Source organism: Heterocephalus glaber, unplaced genomic scaffold (assembly GCF_053883595.1).
Source record: "Heterocephalus glaber isolate CG9 unplaced genomic scaffold, H.glaber_assembly_v1.0 deba00000738, whole genome shotgun sequence".
In the NCBI taxonomy this organism is placed as follows: domain Eukaryota; kingdom Metazoa; phylum Chordata; class Mammalia; order Rodentia; family Bathyergidae; genus Heterocephalus; species Heterocephalus glaber.
The window spans coordinates 13,449,428-13,467,096 of NW_028258161.1; the positions used below are offsets into that span (position 1 = coordinate 13,449,428).

Sequence of the window (17,669 nt, forward strand, 5' to 3'; positions counted from 1 at the left end):
CATAAACTCTGTCAAATCTCCAACAGCTGCGCCGACCCGGGCGTCCGACCGCGAAGCCACTGACACGGGCAGTCTGCGCCTGCGCGGGGTTCCGGCGCCCCTCGGGCGGCGGCGCTGGGCGGGGCCGGGCGGGGAGGGGCGGGGCCGGGCGGGGAGGGGCGGGGCCGGGCGCGCGCACGGGTCGACCGACCTTGGCGGCGCGGGCCGTGACGTCACGCCGTGACGCGCCCGCTGTAGGAAAACTGTAAGTCCGTGAGGATCCCGCGGCGCCGGCCGTGCTGCCGCGGTGGCGGATGTGGGGCGCTTGACCCGGGAGGCCAGGGCGCCGCCCGGCGTGGCGCAGAGACAGGTGCCGCCCCGGGTGCGGGGAGGCCGGGCGGGGCCGCACCTTCTCCCGGGCCCGAGAACCTGAGCCCGGGTTCGAGGCCCGGGAGGGCGGGACGTCCAGACGACAGCCTCTCTGTAAAATCTCTTGCTAAAGGGGTTCAGAGTCCCGTTCTTCACCTCTCAGCCCTTCAGAGACCACCCCATGTCTAGCTTCTTGGGGTGACCTGAGATGCCCAAGTCACCGAGGACAAGTTAATAAGCTAAACCATCCGCGGTCTGTTTCCTGTTTTGCCCATTGTGGGGAAGGCAGCCCCTGGCCTCCCTAATTGTTCCTACAAGACTGGGAACTTCATAAGAACACGTGAGATAACAAGCGTGTAAAATGCTGCAGAAAGCCTAGAAGGACATTTGGTGATTTGAGGCATGTCCGTTTATAGGTAGGGATCTTTCTCATAATTTTGCCGTCACCCACACTCCCAACCCCACCCCTTCTGGTCGTGACACACACCTGATGGGTGATCTGTGGTGTTGTCAGGGAAGCTCACGGTCAGAGATCAAGAAACGACATGTCGCTAGCAAGTGATGTTGGCCCTGCAGCGCTCCAGTTGTCTGCGTTTCGGGGAGAAAGCTTTGAGCACGATGCAACTGGCATGTTATGCTCAACACAGACACACTTTTTAGGAGTTGTTGCTTTGTCAACTTAGAATACCTAGTCATTCTATCAGATTCTTGAGTGGTTTGGCAAACTCCCACCAAGGGTTAGTACATAAATAATGAGTTAGTACTACACTGTGATACTTCTCAAACTCTAGGACAAGTACTTGTCAAGAACTTTGAAGGGAGGGATATTGTGCACACCTCAGGGTGTATTTATACAAGAGATTAAGAGATCACATTTCTGTAAACTGAATTCAAGGGCGTAATGTCTTTCGGTCCTAGTGGGAGGAGCCTTAGAAAGCAGGGCTGCGTCGTGTTTTGTACTACATCCTAGTTACAAGCTTTGTGTCCAGAGACAGTTGGCTAAACTTGAAACTTCCTTTTTAAAAAATCTCTAAAATGGGAGATGATGGTATAGCTGCTGTTGCTTTGTCATGGGTCAGATGAGATCACGTGTATGAAAATGAAAGGCTTTCTAAGTATGGCATTGTTTTGAAGAGATTTGCATCATTCTCCACCCTGCAGAAGATGTGTGCATTCAGAAGTCAGATTCTGAGTCAGAGCTAGAAATAGAACAGTGAGGAAGACAGTCTCCACCTAGTAGAGTTCACTCTACAGTGGGGAAATAGGGACAAAAAACAAGCACATAAAATGTAGGGAAATAGCAAAGAAGCAAGTACATAAAATAATTTCAGAAAGGGCTAAGTACAGTGCAATAAAGGAAGCTAAGAGAAGGCCACTGGGAAACAGGAAGATTGTTTTAGATAAGGCCTCCAGGGGAAGGTGATTCAAAGGAGGAGGAGAGCTTGAATAAGGGCCTCTCGGGAGGGATGCTAATGCATCGAACACTTATGTAGTGCTTACTGCATGTAAGGCAGTGTACTAAACAGTACAGCCTTGTAAAACTCTTATGGGGTAAATAATGCTGGCTCCGTTTTTCTAGAGAAGGAAACAGGCAAGGATTTGCTTATGCTAAAATGTGGTAGAGACAGATGCGAATCCGGACAATGTGACTTGAGTGCCCAGGCTCCAAATGACTGTTCTGCCTGTGAGCACAGGTGGAGGTTCTGAGGCGGAAACAAGGCAAGAGAGGGGGAAAGTGGCGCGCGCACGATGGGAGGGTCTGCTGGTCTGTGGGGACACTTGCAGGCTGTGTCTGAGTAACGGTGTTGTTCTGAGTGCAAGGGGAACACGCGTCAAGGAAATGGCTTGTGGTCTAAGCTTTGTTGTAGGGAGAATTAACTGCAGAGTCACGGAGTGGGAGGTGGCGTGCAAGTGGGGAGAGGGGAGGCTACTGCTGTGCCCTGGGGGAAAGGTGGTTGTGGAGACGACAGTGAGGGGTGGAATCCCTAAGGTACTGACAAGACTTGCTCAGGAGGAGAAGGAGGGAGAGGGAGAAACAACAACTTCTTAGGGTTAAGCCGAAACAGTTTGGGAGAGCAGGGACGACAGGACAGAGAACATAGTTTGGGAGGAAAAGTCTGAATTCAGTTTTGGACAAGTTTTAGATGCGTGTTGGACATAGTGATAATATCAGAAGTGCTGGTAATGATAGTAAGCACAATGTAAATATAAACTGTTCCAGGCAGGGTTTTGTCATGCTTTTGCATATAGTAATTTATCCTAAAATTTTTTATACTAAGAATTATTATTGTCCCAATTTTATATATGAGAAAATGGAGGCCCAGATAGCTGCCTTAAGTTTCCCAGTTTGTGAGTGATGGAGCTGGTATTCATACTCAAGTGGTGTCTGCCTAGGAGTCCTTGTAGTTAATCCTGTAACTGTATCCATGTGGACATGTTGCATGTGCATGAATATGAATATGGAACTCAGGGGAATGGTCAAGGCTGAAGACACACATTTGTATTTCTGAAAAGAAAGCCTGCTTTTGTTCCTCATCTAAGCTTTGGTTGGCATAGAGAGAAAAGGAGGTAGGCAGTGGGGCTGCCCTCACTGGATTTTTATTAGTTGATTAGCTTCCTGCAACCAACGTCCACAGGTTCCATGAAGGTGATGTCGCTGTCTCTTTCATTTCTCTATCTAGTCCCTATCCATTGCCTGCCATGTGGGTAGTTGTTCAGGATGACTTTATATGAAGGGCATTTTTTTTAGGTTTTGGAAATTCAGAGATGAATAAACATAAACCTCTTTCTTGGAGGAGCAGAGAATAAAGAAAATCCTGTGGGAATAAAGTTAGGGTGGACTAAATGCATAAATACATGCTGATTAGTTCATTCTGGTTTTCTATACCTCTCCTCCCCCTTGGCCCATGGTTTGAGAGATGGGGCATGAAAAGGGCAAAGAAGCGAAAAAATGCCTAAGCAATCACAGTACGAATTTGAGTCTCCCTGAGTCCTTGTGAACTAAAGAATTGATAAAAATCTTGCATATTTTACTATATTTACCTTAGTTTTATATGATATTGATATCATTTTTACCAAACGAAATAAATTCTGATATTTGACTATCCTTGTGGAGTGGTGAGTTTTTCTGGTGCTGTTACCTAGTGGTGTTGTCAGGGTTCACAATGAAAAAAGAGAGTTGGCTTGAAATGTTGCAGCTTGGTAATAGAGCCTGATGGAGGGGATGTGTGTAGAGAGTTTAGGCAGGTTTCCACTGGTTTAAGTGTGTGTATCACGCCAAAGTTCCACAGATGGGGGTTAAGTTTGAATTTCTCTGCTGATGAGTTCTTTAGCATTTTGATATACATTTTGCCTTAGAGGATCTGGTAACACGTTGTCATAGTTGGAGTTATAGATTGCGTCTCTTATATCTGAATATTGTAGGACATAGAGACCAGAAGAAAACACCCCCTCAAAGTGTGTCTTGTTTCTGTAGATCAGTTTCAGGGCATACCATAACCACAACACAGTTTGTCACAGGTTATCTTTTGTTTTCTTTTTTTTTTCTGGTACTGGAGATTGAACCCAGGACCTTTGCACTAGGTTACATCCTCAACCCGTTTTTATTTTTGAGACAGGGTTTTGCTCATTTGCACAGGGTGTGGTCAAACTTGTAATGCTTCTGCCTCAGTCTTCTAAAATTATGGGTTTATAGGCGTTCACAAGCAAGCCAAGCTTGTTACAGTTTTATTACTTTGCAACATGTGTATTTCAGATTTGAACCAGTGAAAGATGAAAATCACACTATTGCAGATTTTATGGTTAATTTCAGAGTTTTTTCTTAAATGAATTTGTTTTTCATTGGGAGAGTTGATTGGAATAACCAAGTTCATCACTCTAAACAGGAGCCCTCCATAAATGTAAATGTGGGGGGGGGCTCTCCTGTTGCAGTTCACACAATTTTAAATCTGCTATATTTCTGTAGCACATTTGCAGTTAACTTCTTTAAGAAGGTCAGATATGTCAGATATGTGGTATAAAATAGAATTGACTATTTTTGTTATTGTTATTGTTTTGAGACAGGGTCTTGCTATGTAGCCCAGGCTGGCCTTCATCTCTTGGCAATCCCCCTGCCTCAGCCTCCCAAGTGCTGGGACTCTGGACATGTGCCACCACGGCTGGCAGAACTGACTATTAAATGGCCTACTGATTGCTCAGGTTTTGTGGGTTTTTAAGTTCAGGCTCAGTGAGGGCAAGCTGGTGATTATTTGTGTTAGGTAGCTCCCAGCGAGCAGGAGTGATGATAAGTCCCATTTGAAGACAGCGGAGTCGTTTTTTCTAACACTGAACACATGAAATATAGCATCTTAGATAATGAACACAATTCAGCTTCTCTTTAAAATTTATATTTGCACAAGCAAATTTTAAAGCCTTTAAAACTTATTTTAGGGTACTAATGTAAATATAAGGAAATTATTTCTTGTAGAAAATAATGTGTATAGCTCAGTGATGGAACATACTAGGCATTTGAATATAATTTGTAAGATTCCACTTACAGTTACTTTTATTTATGCATATTACCTTCAGCACATATATATTTGCAGTGATAGCTAAATATTTGTTTACTTTTGCTTAGGACTATTAATGTCTAAGTAGACATTTAAATAATTTATATAAATAGTACTTGATTTTGATTTATATTTAGTTGCTTAGAGATTAAAATATTCAGGCTTGTTTTTCCCATGTAAACACTAAATGGCTACTCGTAAGGCTGAGTGAGACTAAGTCTTAGTGACAAGTTAACCAAGTTGTCACCCCGAAAGGACGCCCCAAAGAAAATTCTTAGAATCAAACAGACTGCCGATGGAAATGGTAGCCATAACCATTCACCGTAGCTACAGTTCTCTAAACTGTTGCCATCCCACAGGCAGCATTCTTTTATTTCACAACATCTAGTTTCATGCTCCAGTCTGAGCCACTAGTCTGTAGCGATAAATGTGACATAAATATTAGAATTTTAATGGGTAGAATGAAATCTGTTGGTCTTTATACTGTGGATACAGACCAGCAGGTCTCAACTCAGATAACTCTGTCCCTTCCAGTGCAGCCTGGGGCCATCTGGCAATGTTCAGAGACATTTTTGGTGGTCACTTCTGTGCTTTGGGGGCGTTGCCAGAAATGTTACCAAACACCCTACAGTGTGCAACACCCTCCCAACAAGAAAAAAGTGATCCACTTCAAAATGGCAGTACTGCTTACTTGAGGAGCCACGTAATCTTTCTGTGTCTTTCATTTCTCTCACTTCCTTTCTTTTCTTCTCCACCTCCCTCTCTTCTTTCCTCTGTTAGATTGCTGTTGCTGTGGCAGAATACCTAGATAAACACCTAAGAGGGAAGATTTCCTTTGGATCACAGTGATTTCAGTGCATGGCCACATGGGCCTCACTTTGAGCTGTGCAGCACAGTACACCGTGGCCTGGAGCGTGGTGAGTGGCAGGGAAGCATGGGGGTGGGGTGTGAGAAAGCAGCTGTGGTACCGGTGTCCCCTTCGAGGGCACCTTCTCAGGTCCTTCCTTCCACTAAGCCCCATTTTCAGAGGTTCCACCACCTCCCAGTAGCAGCTGCCGTTAGCACCTGAGCCTTTGGGGACGTTAAGATCCAAACCATAATACTTGTCCCTTGCCCTCCCTCCCCTTCCCTTCTTTCCGTACTCTGGTGATTGGAGATGGTGGATTTTAAATGGCCAGTGCCTGGCTGGAACAAAAGGTTGTGTTTTTTCTGCTTTTAGTTTGTTGGATAGCTAGCTAATTTGGTTCTTTTGTTGCATGCAAGAGAATTCTTGAACTGATTATAATGGCCTTGAATCTATTTGATTGCCAATGTACCTGATGTTTTGTGTTTGCTTTTAACTATGAAATTTTTTCTTAGCAAAATTAATTTACTTTGGATGTTATACAATCCCAGGTTGTAACAGATTTGCTAGTATGAATTTCCTTCCTTTTTATATATACTTAATTAGCTATCACAGTTACATAATTATCTTTCAAAAGTCCTTTTTACGTTAGTTTTTATATGTTACTGTCACAAACACTCCATAAGATGTGTAGGGCACATATTATCTCCATTATTTGACACATGCAGAAACAGACTTAGGTCAAATGATTTTCTGTATATGTTAGGCAAAGGTAGTGATACACAAATCTAGGACTTGGAGGTTTGTCTTTTTGCCTTTTAAAGTTACCAGTTGTTATTATCCTTCTTGCAAGTCTTATGGAATGAAGTATTTGTTATATAGATAAGAAAGCTGATTGAAAAGATATAAACCTATTCAAGGTCACTCAACTCTCCTTTCCTCCTGTGGTACTGGGGATTGAAGCCAGGGCTTTTGCTGAGCTACATACATAGATCTTTTTTACAGTTTTCAATTTTGAGACATGGTCTCCTTAATTTGCTAAATTGCGGAGGCTGGGCTTGAATTTGAGACCCTCCTGCCTCAGCCTCTCAGAGTGCTGGGATTCTAGGTGTGTGCCACTGTGCCCAGCCCAGAATGTAGTTTTGACTGTTTCTGTTGGACTAAGCTGCCTCTCCAGGTATTCTTTTCCAGTAAATAAATTTGACAGTTTCTGGATAAATTCACTAAATATATACTACACTTGAGTGAAAAAATCTCTTGGCACATACTGTAGTGCTCTTCTTGCTACTTGAATCAATGGTGAATTCAGTGTTTGCAATCCTCGGATTTTTGTTTTGTTTTGTTTTTTGTATTTTGAGACAAGGTCTAGCTCTGTATAGTTCGGGTTGGCCTTGAACTGACTATGTAGCCCAAGGTGGCCTGGAACTCACGATAATCCTCCTGGCTCAGGTTTCCCAGCACTGGGATCACAGGTGTGCGCCACCACACCCTGCCCTACTCAGATTTGAGGAGTAGAAATCCATTAGTTTGGTAAAACATAAGGTAGTAAGACAACTATTTAGAACTTACTTTTGAGAACATTGAACTCCAAATGGAGTTCAAAGATAGCGCTCAACTGTATGAATGTATTTGAGTGAAGCAGCCTATGTGATAGGATTCATGTTGCCAGTTGATACAGAGGGATTTATATGGTATTTGGACTTTGAGAATATGAATTCAAAATATAAAATGAGATAAATAAGGTAGTCATCTTCTATGTTAAGCACACTGACAAAGTGATATTAGTCAGTTTTTATTTTCCTTCTAAAACAAAGTTCATTATAGTCTCAATAAGTACATCATTTTTGTGAAGTGATGGGAATTTGTGACTGTCAGTTTATTTCCTAGAAGGGTTTATCAGTTTACATAAATAAATCAAAAATAGCATTTGAATTTAGATTTTCAGATTTTATAAGACCAGCCTAGACTGTCATTTTCATTAGATCAAAAAGAGTATCTACTTAAGTATTTGCGCAGTTGTTTTGTTTGAAGAGTATTTGATTTTATTCAACTGTTGGAATAAGTTTTAGTGGATGGGTGTTATAATGGTTCATATACAGTCATGTCCACTGGATGTGTTTGGACCATTGGTAGTGTGAAATTATGGGTCTTGTGGAGGGGTAGACCAACCTTTGTTAGTCCAGTTGTATATTGGGCAAGAAAGATAATGGTTATACTTAAAAGATGGAGATTCACAACTTGCCATGTAACTTATGTTATTATAACAAATATTTTTCTGACCTCCATGAATAAAAAGTTAATATGCATATAGCCATAGTATTTACTATATTATTGAGTGAAAAGATCGCCACTTAAGTATAGCTGAAATAAAGCTTGCAGACTTGCTCAGCAAGGGAGAGCTCTGCTTGGAGAGCAGTTTTCCAAACAGGCAGAAATGTTCTATATAGGGTTTTGAAGAAGCTTGGAATTTTAAGACTTGCTGATTTTCAAAAGTGAGACAATTTAAGGATTGGCCAGCTTTAGATATGGAGTTAAGAGACTGGCTGCCTCTGAGGAGATAACTGAAGCCCGGCAGCTGCTGACTAGCTGAATATGTAAGTAGAAATGTTGAGTAGAATTTAAAGATTGATTGATTGGGACAGATTTAAAGCTGGTTTTGTGGTTACCTGTTCCCAGCGTGGGGCAAGAGCAGAAAAATCCTTTCCTTCCTCTAATTGAAGACTAGGTACTCTTTATTCTCCACATATATCAAACATGTTACTGTTAGTTATTGTGCTAATATAGTTCTGATTTTGCATTTTTTCTGAAAGTTTAAAAGAAATGAGTATAACAAATATTGTTTTCTGTTTATGAATGTCCAGATTATTTCATTGAAACTCAAAGTGCCTTAAGGATTATTCCTATATATAGTTAAAAGGTATTATGTTCCATGTAGAAGTTCTTTCATTCTTTAAAAATTATGGTGAAGGTTATATTAACTAATACCTATTTTTCTCTCTTGTGGGAGTATGTTGTGTCATGTACCTGCCAAAGTTAGTCTTCAGGACACGAAATCTAAGAGTTTGTTGTTTTTGCTGTTTTAAGAGCTAGAGCTAGAAGCAATTACTTTTAGAAAATTATCTAGCAATTATTCTTAACATTTTAGAAGATTTAAGATTATATTCTGTGCCTTTTGTATGACAAGATAGGCTGCAGCATTTTAGTATCTGAATCATTTTACCTCATATCAAAGCACTATTTATATAAATTATTTCAGTTTAATATTTGGAGTATTTCACTGCAGAGTGAAATAAAGAGCTGCTATCTGTAACTAGTGGAACTTTTATTCCAAATTGATCTCTCATGTAATATTTTAGTTTAAATTTTTTCCTAGTGTAAATATTATGAAAGAGCTATTGTTTTCCTACTAGATGATATTTGTGTATTTTACCCTTAACGTTTAAACTTCATAAATGTGTAGTTAGTCAGTATTTAGTTTCCTAGGAAAGCAGTATCTTTGATGCCTGGATGTGAGTACTGGGATTGTCTCTCTGCTACCTGCAATATGATGCATGGCTTTGAAATGCGTCTCTTCTGTCCACACAGGCAATGAGTAGTTGGGCCTTTATTGCCTAGTGATGTGATTTAAAAATGTACTGGGTTAGGTGATCTGTTTTTATAAACTGGCAAAAACAAGGGCTTTTCCATAAAAGTTTATCTTCTAGTCTTTGCTAATATAACAGATAAGATGTTATTTGGATTCCTTTGTTACTGAAGCTGAGCTTCTTGTTCTGGACTTGTTAGACATATGGATCTCACCTACATTTGCCCAATTTAGCAAATAAAAATCTAGAACGCTTTGTTAAATTTGAATTCCAAGTAAACAAGAAGTAGTGTTTTAGTATAAGCATGCACCATGCAGTTTTGGGACATGTTTGTACCAGAGTAGAAGTCATGTCTAATTGAAATTCAAATGTAGTGGGTTATCCTGAGTTTTACCTGCCAGCTCTAATTTCATTTTCTGGGAACTGTTTCTGTTCTTACTAAAAGTTCACTTGTATTTTTTTTTGTTTTATTTTAACAAGTTTTTTTTTCTTCTTCTTCTAACAGTTACTAGATATTAATCCCATGGCTTTTTTTAGTGGTTGCAAGCATGTGCTTCTAGTTCTTTGTCCATCCTCTAACTTTGTAGTGTCCTCTGTTGAAAAATAAGTCCTAAATTTTTTTTTGCATTAAGTTTATTGGTACATTTTAGGTATAAAATACAGTTACATTCATCATTGGGATCTTGTTCCTTTACATGATGTATCTTGGTTCTTATTTTTTTCACCTTCCCCTGCCCTCCCTTCACCCCCCCCACCCTTCCCTATTTGCAGACTTTGTTTCCATTTTTTTCCTTTTCTCATATTTTTTCTTTTCCCTCCTTTCCTTTCTCCTACTGCTCCCACTTCCCCTGCTCCTTTAGACCTTTTCTTCCTATTACACAATTATCAATTATACATTGTTTTAATTACAGTGTCAAAATTTAGAGGACATTACCACAGATTTTACAGAATTTAAAAGGATATAAAAAGCATATTACAATAATCTTTTTTGAAATAAATTTGACAACTTCTAAGAAGTACCTTGGAAGACAAATTAATGAAACTGACTCTGGAGGAAATATAAAATTTGAATAGCACCTATTAAAGAAAGTATATTCCTAGCTTGAAAATCTACCTATATGACAACAACAGGCTCATTTACATTTTAACTGATAAATTATACCAAACATTTAAAGCAGAAAAAAGAAAGAACACTTCTCCCCTCATTTTAGGAAATCAGCATTGTGCTAATACTAAAACAGGATAAAGATAATAGGATAAAAAGTATGAACATAGATAAAAATTTGTTTAACAAAACAAACTATTAGAAGTCAGATCTGGCAGTATGTAGAAAGTGGTTTTATTATAGGGATGGCAGTGTTGGTTCAACATTGGAAGATCCACCCCCATAAGTCATCATTTTAGCAGAGGAAAGGAAAAAGCCATATGATCCTGTCACTAGTTGTAGAAAAAGTATTGGACTAAATTCTACAGCTGTTCATGGTAAAAGCTATCAGGAGCCTGGAAGTAGAACAGAACCTTCTCAACAGATAAAAGGCATGTACTCCATACTTTCAGCAAAAACGCCTTATATGAATGGAGAAGACACAATGCTTTCTCCCTAAGGTGGGGAACAAGGGCAGATATGCCTACTCTTTATCTGTTCATTAAACTTTGAAACATGGGCCCAAACCAAAATAGACTGGCAATAAAATAACACAATTAGCATAGGATTGGCAAGGTAGAAGTAAAATCTTTATATGTAGATGAAATGATCATCTACAGAGAAAATACTAAGAAATCTCTGGGAACCCCTAGAACTTGTATTTGAATTTAGCAGGATTAGAAAACATAAGGTATATATAAAAATTCAGGTCTATGTATACTTGCTATAAATGAAGAGTTGGATATTGAAATTTAAAAGTTATGTTGTAGTACAAAGGACCTAGAAAAGTTAAAAAAAAAAACAGTGTTGGAAGACATTTATTACCTAATTTTAAGACTTTCTCTAAAGCTACAGTAATCAAGGCAGTGTTGGTGTAAGGAAAGACATATAGATCATTGGAATAAAAAAGAATCTAGAAATAGAACCACACATATATGGTCCACTGAGTTTTGAAAGATTATTTAACATTAACATTTTATAGATCATCAACTCAACTCTAGAGCAGAGGAAAAGATAGTGTTTTCAGCAAATGGTACTAGAACACCTGTTATCTGTATGTAAAAAATTAACCTCAACCCTTTATTTCCATAAATAAAAATAACTTGAAAGGATCTATGAAAAAAAGATGAAAGATTAAAACTTTAAGAAGAAAGTGTAAGGGAAAATGTTCATGAATTTAGGGGAGGCAAGAATTTCCTAGGATACAAAAAAACATGATGTATAAAAGGAAAAAACTGATAAATGAGAGTCCATCAAAATTTAGAACTTTGAAAGACATCGTTAAGAAAATGAAAAGTAGTCCTTAACCAGAACATATTTATAATGCATATAACCTGTGACCAGAATATATAAAGAACTCTTACAGCTCATTAATAGACAACCCAATTAAAAAGTAGACACAAGAAGATGATAGATAGCCAGCACAGCACAAGGAAAGGTGTGCAACACTAGAATCAGAAAAATACTAATCAGTACAATAACAAGATAGTATTATACACTCATTAGGGAGATGAAGTTAAAAGTTTTAAAAGAACAGATTTCAGCTTAGGTGTGAATCAGTTAGAACTTTCTGATACTGCTAATGTGAATGTAAAATGATAAAACCATTTTGGAAAACAATATAGAAGTTTCTTATATTAATGTTAGGAGCCAGTGGTTCTGTTCTTAGGTTTTTACTTAAGAGGAATGAAAACATATGTTCACAATAGATTTGTACATACAAGTTGACTATTGCTTATCGGAAATTCTTGGGACCAGAAGTGTTTCAGAGTTTGGTTTGAAATCTACTTGACCTGCAAAGAGGATAGCTACTCTTGCTTTTTTTCGGGTTCCTGTCACATGGAGTATTGTTTTCCACCCCTTTAACTTTCAGTCTGTGAGTCTCTTTTTGAATTAAGTGTCTTTCTTTTTTTTTTTTTCTTGTTGGTACTGGGGATCAAACTGGGGTCCTTGCCCTTGCGCAGCAGGCGGCAAAACCACTGAGCTAAATCCCCGACCCTAAGTGTCTTTCTTGTGTGCAGCATATTGTTGGATCTTGCTTCTTGACCCATTCTGCCTGTTTATTTCTATTGATTGGTAAATTGAGACCATTAACATTGATGGTTATAACTGATATGTATTGACTTATCATTGTCATGACTTTTTTGTTGTTGTTGGATTCTCCTCTTTTGCATTTAGTTTCTCGTTGTGCCCGACAGATTCATTTTGCTGGGCTTCCTAGCATTGTCTTTTCTTAGGATATTGTCTAAAATTTTTTGGAGTGCTGGTTTGGTATTCATGAAGTTCCTGAGGTGCTCTTTGTCATGAAAGTATCTTATTTCTCCATCCATTTTGAAAGATAGTTTTGCAGGGTACATCAGTCTGGGTTGGAGGCTGTTTTCCTTTAGGTCTTGGAATATGTCATTCCAAGCTCTTCTTGCTTTGAGGGTTTGCATTGAGAAGTCTGCTGTGATTCTGATGGGCTTTCTTTAGTATGTGATTTGTTTCTTTTCTCTCACTGCTTGTAGAATTTTGTTCTTCTGTTGGGTTTCTGGAATCTTAACTATTAAATGCCTATGTGTAGATTTTTTTTGATCAAGGCTAGCTGGAGTCCTATATGCCTCCTTTATCTGTATGTCAAGTTCTTTTCCCCTCCTTGGAAGTTTTCTTCCATCACTTCTGTGAAAACACTTTTTTTTAATGTCGTCTGCACTCTCTCCTGTTTCTTCATTGACTCCATTCAGTCTTATGTTATTCTTCTTTGCATTGTCCAGCAGCTTCTGGATTGATTTCTCGTGGTCCCTTACTATTTTAAAGAAATTTTTCTTTTCCTGGTTCCTAATTGCAATCTTATCTTCTATATCTGAAATTCTGTCCTCACCATTGGCTCATTCTGGTGAGTAAACTTTCAATGGAGTTTTTAATCTCATGAAAATCTGTTTGTATGTGTTTTATGGATTCCATTTTTTTCCTGTGTTGGGATTCCATCATGTTCCTTAGTTCCTCTATTTTTTTTATCTGTGTCCTTTCTAGATTTATTAATCATGTCTTGCACTATGTGCACAATCTCTGGTGTTATCTGAGAAATTATTTCTGATTTCATTTTTTCCAGATCCTCTTTTGTTGCCAGTTCAGGGAGTCCAGGTGGTTTAGTATCAGAGAGTTCCATTTTGTTTCCCTTTGGGGTTGCTTTGGGTGATCTGGAAGTCTGGTTTTGAGACTTGTTTTCTCATTTTTACAGGGGGTGGTGCTGCTGCTGCCTGTGCAGCTCACCTCCTCTGCGCTGGGGGGAAGCATGGTACGGAGGCCTGGAAGCCTCCTTCTGGGCGCTGGGAGTAGCTCACGTCCTCTGCCAAGTCCTAAGTTTTGATGGAATCAATTCCATCAAAATTTATTCATGTTGTTTATACTTTTGAGACCTTTAAGAAATACTTCATTACCTCAGGTTGCAAATACATTTTATACTTTTTTTGTCATTGGATTTATAGTCATATATTTCATATATAGATTTTAAATCTACTTGGCATTTATTTTCTGGGAAGAGTACGAATGACCCTGACTTCTGATGGCTGGATTTCTGATGATTTAATTTAATGCTATTTCGTCTTTACAGTGATATGAAAGTAATATGTGTTTAGTAGAAACAGTTCTTCAAAGTTTGAACGTTTTCTATGCTAGGCATGTGCAAGACGATACTCTTGTAAGGCTGAGAGCAGCAGCAGGGAGCTGGAAACACCAATCAGTCACCTGATTGCAAAGATAAACAACTGATGCTGACTCTAGTGCACCTTATCGTTAAGCTGTGATGTTAGGTATATTAAATATATTTTCAAATTATGATATTTTAAATTTATGATAGGTTTATTGAGGCATAATCCCAGTGTAAGCTGAGGAACATCTATATTAGGAGGTGAATTTAGAGAAGTAATGAGGGGACAGATGTGTGAGGACTAGTAAGCCATGGTGAAGACTTTGGTTTTCATGCTAAGTGGAATAGGAAGCCAGTGGAAGATTTTAATAGCGGTGCCATAGTCTGAAACATGCTTTAAAAGAAGCTCTCTCATGACTGTTGTGAATAGGTTGTATGAGGGTATGTCAGAGACAACTAATTCTTCTCCAGTCACTCGTCTTGTATTAAAAACTATACAGTTTAGCTGCCTACATGGTTGTCCACATAGAAATTCTGAATTTCAACTTTTCCTGCCAGTAGATATGATTGTATGATTACGTTTGGGCCAGTTAGATATGAACAAAAGTGACATGTACAGCTTTAGTGTTATCTTTTTAAAGATAAGGTATTTGTCCTGGACTTTACCCACCTTGCCCCTCTTCTCACTGACTGGAATGTAGCAAACTAGAATAGTAACCACTGTCTTGAATCTAGAGGTACAAATCTTGTATAGGGATAGCAGAGCCATCCCTCCTCAGTCTAGGTCCCTGGGTGACTATATGGAGGAAAATCAACTACTGCTTGCCCTCCCTCAACCACCTGCATATCATCCTATTGTTTCAAAGCCAAGAATACACTTCTTTCATGTTTGAGCCACTGTGTTTTGTCATCATATTATTATAGCAGTGTAGCTCATTCCTTCTACCAGTGATGGTAAATCTTTTAGAACTTTTAATGATACACCCCGCTTTGGCATGCATGGCATGGGTTTGCCATCTCTGCCCTATACAGTGCCCAAATTAATACTTGAGGTACTCCATTTCATATGGACTAGTCCATAATAAAAAGCTGATACCATGCATGGCACTGCCTAAGTGTTTGGGCTACATATAGTAGAAACTGTAATAGAGGCTAGAAAATTGGTGACCCTTATTGTACATTAGCAAAATATTTGGTGAAATTGTCATCTCTGATAATTTATAAGGCAATCAATTTGTGTACTCAGTCTGTACCTCCTGGGGAAATGGTTTGAAAGAATCAGATTACTAATATGAGTTGAATATTCTTTGCTGCTTTTGCAAAGAACTATGGGAGGACATTAAGTAAGAGATAAATTAGCCAGTTTGCAGTTAGAGTTCAAAGGGAGTATGTAGTTAACAGAACATAGTTAGTTAGTAGTATAGAGTTAGTAGAGATTTTTTCCCCATGGCTTAAGGACTTGAGTTGACTGACGGTTCAGTGTAATAGGGCATTGCAGTGTTGGGGAAAAAAATTGCTTCTGTGTCAAACAGTAAGAGGTAAGATTGTCATTCTCAGGAACCCTTTGCTAGATTTTCATGGTTCAACAATGGAAGCTAGTTCAGGTAGGAATTAAATTAAGGAACTGCTTTCTTACCTGAAGTAGTCAACTGAAGTACATAAAAGCTTCCATTTCAAATACAAAGTGTACAACTTTTGTTGTACAACAACAAAAACTTATTTCTTATTCATAGTATGTTGGCTGTGGCTGTGTTTAATATTCTCTGTCATTCCGAGATTTAAACCAAAGGACCATTGGTATTTCTTTTTCTTTTGGGGTTGGGAGTGGTTGCCATTTTTGTGACAGAGGAAAAAGAGAGATGGCAGAACCAGTTCCTTAGAAGTGGCACCTGTTACTGTTGTTTACATTTTGTTGGACAAAGCAAGTCAAGTGGCTGAGCCTGAAAGTAGGTATGAAGGAACATCTCGAGTCACATGGTGTATCCCAGTGATGGCGAACCTTTGAGAGCTTTCCAGTGATACAGTAGCCCGCTGTGGCACACATGCGATAGGTTTGCCACCACTGGTCTAGCCTCATGTCGGTAGAGTATGGTGAAATAATCTTGCTGTGAATCATACGACTTCAAGGAAGCTGACTTTAAACCTGGAGAGAACATGATAGATCTGCCACAGGTGCCAGCAAATAAAGAGGAGAGTTGACAAATTTAACATCTATGACCAAACTAAATCTTTAGTTGTGGTTACTTTAATGTGGCAGTGACCAAAGACAAATAGACCTGTTCAGTCTTTGAGAGGATTATGTTGCCAAATAGGCCACAAGTTTAGCTTGCAAAAGCCTGAATTGTGTGATGTTGTTTGACGCTTAAGTGTTCCAGTAACCTTTGGTCTCCAAATTTTCACCAGCAGGAAGTAGGACATTAGAGCTTTGCTTTCCCTCTGGAGCACATACTCTTCCATGTCTACTTCATATATAGTCAGAGGGGATAATGGAAAAGAAAGAATCTTTCAGCGGCAAAGCCAGGGCTTCAGCAGACAAATGGGCAAGGAAATTTCTGTTTTGGACAAAACTTTAATTTAACCAAAGGACTTCCCTTCAAGAGCATGGGTTCTTTGTAATTTCCTTTCAACAGATGCTCCACTTTTATAGAAATTATTTCTCATGCTAAATTATTTTAGATAGAACTCTGGGATCTAGAATAATATAATGATAAAAACAATACTGAAAGCAATAATTGTAAAATCAACTATGCCAAGATCAGTAATAATAATGACAACAACTAATATTTATTGATGATTACTGTGTGCCAGCTACTGTCCCAAGGGTTTTATAAGTATTATTTTATTCTAACCCTTACAACAGCCAATGGATAACTACTGTTATCATTCCTGTTTTACAGATGAGGCAGGTGAGGCACTGGAAGGATGAATTCCTTCTCCATAGTTACACAGCTGGTTATTGGTGAAGTGTACGTTCTACCCAGGGTCACTGCCTGCAGATCCTGCTGTGGTACTGACTGATGTCTTCAGAAAATATGTATCGGTGCTCTAAACTTCACTGTGAGTGTTTGGAGATGGGGCCTTTGGTGAACAACTTGGTTCAGAAGAGATAATGACAGTGGTGCCCTCACACTGGCATTAGTGCCCTTAGAAAGCACTGGGGAGCTGGCTCTCCTTCGTCTTCTGAGGGAGGACGCAGTTTCTGTAAGCCAGGAAGAGGGCCCTCAGCAGAAACTGGCCATGCTGGCACCCAACCTGTCCTAGGCTTCCCGGCTCCAGAGTGGGAGATAGTATATTTCTATTGTTTAGTCCACCCAGTTAAATTTCTGTTGTGGTGGGTTGGTCTGACTTAAAGCAGAGCCCATGCTTTTGACTACTATATATTGAAGGCAAGCTGTTCTCAGGGCAGTAGCAAAGTCAGTATCAATTTGGCCCGGGAAGAAGGGGTGAAAAAAGTGGAGAGAACATCAAGAAGAAATAATATTATGGAAACTGAGATCATTTTAGGTTTAATGATGGCAGAATCAAATTGATCCTGTCTAGTAAATCTAGAATGAATTTCCTGTGCTTAAGGAGA

At 39.3% G+C, this 17,669-nt stretch overlaps 1 protein-coding gene across 1 annotated transcript in view; it reads left to right on the forward strand.

Annotated features, from left to right (window-relative positions):
• The first annotated feature begins 243 nt into the window (after nt 1-243).
• Nucleotides 244-17,669, forward strand: part of Znf438 (zinc finger protein 438) — a 182,935-nt gene continuing 165,509 nt past the window's right edge. Inside the window, 1 exon segment of the mRNA XM_021241970.2 lies at nt 244-349. The gene's annotated coding sequence lies outside the window, so the exon portion shown is untranslated.